Below are 5853 nucleotides of genomic sequence, written 5' to 3' on the forward strand. Positions count from 1 at the left end.
TTTTATGGATTTTTTGTCAAAGCATTTAAGATATTCATTGCTATCGGGATGTTAAGAACATTCCATGGAATATAACACAAAGTGTATCTCGAGCCGGTTTCTAAAACTTACCAACCCCACCTTTAAATCATTATGTAAATTAAACACTTCATAAAAAATGTGAGGAAACAAATTAGAAAAATATTGATCCGTCATCATTTTATTGCAGTTCAAATACAAATATTTTATGTTAACATTCCCAATGTTACTTTTTTTAACAGGGCATTAAGTGCAAATTGAAATTGTTTACAAAATATGAAAATATATTAAAAGATTATACATATAATACAAAATAGGACCAATGTTGTCAATGGCTGCCTACTCCACTCTCCCCCATTTCATAGAAGTTTCCAAAGATTTTCATAATCATGCTTTTTGGTCTTTGAAGCCAAGTCTTGACATATACATCTGGTCTGAAGTTCTGAACTTGTTCAGTAGAGGGCCAACACACTTGATGAAAAGCAAGGCTGACATGCTTTTTACCTCTAGGGAGCTTCTAGTTGTGGTTAAAATGTTCATCTGACTAAACCCACGTTCACACTCAGCTGTGGAGATAACCAGAGTGTTCACTGCTTGAAGGAGGGGTTTCAGCTCTTCTGGTGCTGGTGGTATCATTTCATCAACAGTTGTGAGTCTTACCAGCTAGCTAACACGAGAGAAAAACGTAGCTAAACTCCAAACTAAGTTGTTATTGCTGCTTATGTCCATAGATTCTACCTTTGGTGACTAAAGTAATGAATAATGACTAAGATTACTGACTCTTGACTTACCTGAAATGTTATTTTTAGTATTTTTAAATATGAAGTCCCTCAGATCGCGTTGTGCTCCTGGTCGCTTGGCCATTGTGATGACCGTCACCTGCGCTTCTGGCATCGATCAAACAGGCGCATCACGGCGCTCTGGCGCCCTCTAGGGCACTCGCATAGTATAGCGTCAGTGACTTGGTAAAAATGTCATTGCGTGTGTGCGTGCTCCCTCGCCCACAGTATTTTACTCAAAATGCGCAAAAATAATGTTGAAATAGCAGTAATACCAGTGCCACGTTCAGTGATCAAATTACATAAGGGATGGAAAGGGGGAATGGCAGTTTTAGAAGGGGGATGATTTTGACCGTTTTTATTTCAGGGGGGATGCCATCCCCCCTCATCCCCCCTCAACTCGAGTACTGGGTAGTGACTGTATCGCTGTTTTAGAGATGGCGCTTCTGAAAAGACCGCAACATAAGTAAAGATAATGAATACATCCTATTAAAACCTGTGTGGCTTATATGATAAGTCTAATTAGTACAAGCAGCATAACGTTTCACCATGTAACTAAAGATTGTATTCAGGGAAATCAGTTTGACATATTGAACTAATAACAAATCACCTCTGGCTGGCAGAGAACTCTCTGCTCCATAGCTTCTCTTGGACGTAAAATCACATGTACATTTTACATTTATATTCAATTTAATATTCCATCCCTCACATACTTTTGTATATATAATAACTTATATTTTGTTTTTCTTGTTATGCTGCTGCAACACAAATATTTCCCAAATTGGGATCAATACAGTAATATCTTATCTTAATTAATTAAGAAATATAACTATTATAATTAGTGTAGCAGCTGACACCTATTTTCAATATGGATTAATCTACCTTTATTTCTTTAGTTCAATTTTCATCTATAAAAATGTCAAAATCAACCTGATCTCACCAGAATGCATGACTCCACCACGACTCCTTAACACCGCATTGCGTGGTGGAGTCACGAACTGTGTTACAATTACGTGTCGGCACCACGCAAACAACCCCAATGTAAAGTGAATGAGGCTCCTTTGTCGTGGTGCACACACGCATTTCTGCAACGTCCTGCAGTGAGCTTTTATTCTATAAAACGTTTTTAAAATCTACTTTATATGTCATAGTCTGCTCCATCATTCACCAGTAGTTTTCCATTCACCTGTCTCACCTGTTTTCCACACCCACTCGTTAACTCACTCTCTTTCTCTTCTGCACCCATTAGCTTCTGCCAGTATTTAAACTCGCACCTGACACACACTCTTTGCCAGATTGTACTTTGCCTCATGCTTGTCTCTCCCGCGTTCAACACTAGATTGCCTACCCGGTTCCGACCCTGCCTGTCCCCGACCTGCCTGCTCTGCCTGTTTCCTGATCCTGCCTGTCCCTCGACTATCCTGCCTGGCCTGTTATCCGACCCTGCCTGTATCCACGCTGACCGCCTCGCTTACTCCCTGACCCTCTGCCTGTCCCTGACTCACCTTCTGCCCGCTGTCCTCCGGTGCGTTATACTGCCCGGTTGGTATTCCTCCGATCCAGTGGAATCTCCAATAAAGGATATTACCAATTCTTCTTGGTTTCTCGAGTGCTGCATTTGGGTTCTCCTTAAGACTGTGACAGAACAATCTGGCCAGAACATGGACCCAGCGCACTCCTCTTCACCAAGAGACCGTTTCGAGAGAGTTGAGGACGCTCTCCAGAGGCAGGAAGCCTCGATAGCCGCCCTGGCCACCGAGGCTCATCATGCTACATCTTCACATGACCAGACGCTAACCTATTTAGCTGCGCAGCTACAGCAGCTAACGGCTACTGTGCAGCAGCTAGTGGCAGGAGTGGCCGCTCCAGCGCCTCTTCCTATGCCGTCGACACCCGCTTCTGCATCACCTCTGATGGGATTTACCCCGGAGCCTCGGGTGGGAACTCCGGAGCGCTACGCCGGGGAACCGGAGGGCTGCAGCCCGTTTCTTACGAACTGTTCTATCCTGTTTGCACTGCAGCCACACACTTTCGCTTCTGAAGCTGCTCGTGTGGCGTTCACGGTCAATCATTTGACTGGGAAAGCCCGACTGTGGGGCACAGCGGAATGGGAGCAACAAACACCCGCCTGCTCTTCGTTCCCCGCTTTTTCTGCGGAGCTGCGCAAGGTGTTTGGACCCGTGTCTGTGGGTCCAGACGCTGCAGGAGGACTATTGAACCTGAGCCAGGGTAATGGATCTATAGTGGATTATGCCATTGAGTTTCGCACCCGGAGCCGCCTCAGCAACTGGAATTCTGCAGCCCAGTGTGACGCCTATCTGCGTGGGTTGGCGGATTACATCAAAGATGAGCTTGTGTCGTTTGATTTGCCCAATTCACTGGATGGGTTGATTGAACTGACTTCCCGCATGGATCGGCGCATCCAGACACGGAGACGGGAGCGACGATCGGCGGAAGTTCAACATGCCTGGGCGCCCCGACGTCCGAGTTTGGCTGCGACTCCTCACCTCACTCCAGAGCCGCAACCAGGGGGGGATGAGCCCATGCAGGTGGGTCGCACCAACCTCACTTTGGAGGAACGTGAGCATCGCAGACGTCGTAACCTGTGTCTCTACTGCGGCCGGGCCGGCCATTTCGTTTCTCACTGCCCGGTAAAAGGCAAGGCTCAGCAGTAATGGGGAACATACTGGTGAGCCAAACCCCTGGATTTGTTCCCACTCAGAGACCATTGAGCCACGCCAGGTTGCTATTGCCGGATAGCTCTCAGGCTCTTGCAGTTTTTATTGACTCTGGTTCGGACGCGAGTATTATGGATGAAGAGCTTATGCTGCAGTTGGGTATAGACCGGGTTCCCTTATCTCGCCCAGTTCCAGCCAACGCCTTAGACGGTCACCTGCTGGGGACAGTGACTCATCAGACTGTACCCGTTCACATGCTCCTGTCTGGGAACCATCACGAGACTATTCAGTTTCATGTTCTCCGGTCTCCACATATCCCGCTTATCCTGGGTTACCCATGGCTCCGCCGCCACAACCCTAACATTGACTGGGAGACGGGAGCCATTTTGGGATGGAGCCCCTCTTGTCATCAGATCTGTCTGAAACAGGCTGCCGCGCCTCAACGCTCGGGGAACCCCAGCCAAGTTCTGGATGTTACAGGAGTTCCACCGGAATATCTGGACTTCAAGGAAGTATTCAGCAAGTCGAGGGCTACTTCCCTACCACCACACCGGCCCTACGACTGTGCCATCGACCTGCATCCCGGCACCAGCCCTCCCAGGGGTCGATTGTACTCCCTGTCTGCTCCGGAAAGAGTTTCCATGGAGACTTATATCAATGACGCTCTGGCGGCTGGGATTATTCGCCCGTCCTCATCACCTGCTGGCGCAGGGTTCTTCTTTGTAGAGAAGAAAGACAAGACCCTAAGGCCCTGTATCGACTTTCGGGGTCTTAATAACATTACAATCAAGAATCGATACCCACTGCCTCTTATCTCTTCTGCATTTGAGTTGTTGCAGGGAGCAACCATATTCACGAAGCTGGACTTGCGTAACGCGTACCACTTGGTACGTATTCGCGAGGGGGATGAGTGGAAGACCGCCTTCAACACCACCTCGGGGCACTACGAGTACCTAGTCATGCCTTTTGGGCTTACCAACGCCCCTGCAGTATTCCAGGCGTTGGTAAATGATGTGCTCCGAGACATGTTGGACCGACACGTGTTTGTTTACTTGGATGACATCCTGATCTTTTCCAAGACACTGAAAGAACACGTGCACCACGTCCAGGCGGTTCTCAGGAGATTACTCGAGAACTCGCTGTTTGTTAAAACGGAGAAGTGCGAGTTTCACACATCCTCTGTCTCTTTTCTGGGATACATCGTGGGACAAGGGAGCATCGAGATGGATCCTGCCAAGGTTGATGCAGTCACTTCCTGGCCGGTTCCAGATTCCCGGAAGCGGCTACAACAGTTCCTCGGGTTCGCCAACTTCTACCGGAGGTTCATTCGTGGATACAGTACCTTGGCCGCTCCTCTCACAGCCCTGACCTCCTCTAAGGTCATGTTCCAGTGGTCCTCCTCGGCTGAGGAGGCATTCCAGAACCTTAAGTCGAGGTTCACCTCCGGCCCCATCCTCCGAGTACCCGATCCTGTAAGACAGTTTGTTTTGGAGGTGGATGCTTCTGATATGGGGGTGGGAGCCATCCTGTCTCAGCAAGCAATGGACAGCCAAAAACTCCATCCCTGTGCTTTCTTTTCAAAGCGTTTGACTCCAGCGGAAAGGAATTATGATGTGGGAAACCGGGAGCTGCTAGCAGTGAAGTTGGCTCTGGAGGAGTGGCGTCACTGGCTCGAGGGGACCAGTCAACCTTTCCTGGTGTGGACCGACCACAAGAATTTGGAGTACATCCGGTCGGCCCGCAGACTGAATTCCCGACAGGCTAGATGGGCCCTTTTCTTCACTAGGTTCAATTTCTCCCTCTCCTACCGCCCTGGTTCTCGGAACATTAAGGCTGACGCTCTTTCTCGTCAGTTTGGAGAGGGAGGTAACATTCCCAGGGGCTTGGACACCATCCTTCCGACTTCTCAGCTCGTCGCCGCCCTCATCTGGGAGGTGGAAGAGAGGGTCAAGGCTGCCCAGCAGGACCAGCCGGGACCCAGTGCCTGTCCTCCGAACCGCCTGTTCGTTCCGCAGACGTTGAGGTCTGATGTTCTCCAGTTGGCTCATAACTCCAGACTCACCTGCCATCCTGGGATCCAACGCACATGGGAGGTAGTCCAGCAAAGGTTCTGGTGGGCAACACTTAAGGAGGACACCAGGGAATTTGTTAATGCCTGCCCCGTTTGCAATCAGAACAAGTCTTCTCACCAAGCTCCTGCTGGTCTCCTACGACCTCTGCCTATCCCTCATCGCCCCTGGTCTCACATTTCTTTGGACTTTGTTACTGGTCTGCCACCGTCCAACGGACACACTGCCATCTTGACGGTGGTAGACCGATTCAGTAAGATGGCTCATTTTGTGCCGATACCCAAGCTCCCCTCAGCTAAAGAGACGGCA

This window comes from Pseudochaenichthys georgianus, chromosome 3 (genome assembly GCF_902827115.2).
Source record: "Pseudochaenichthys georgianus chromosome 3, fPseGeo1.2, whole genome shotgun sequence".
NCBI lineage: Eukaryota > Metazoa > Chordata > Actinopteri > Perciformes > Channichthyidae > Pseudochaenichthys > Pseudochaenichthys georgianus.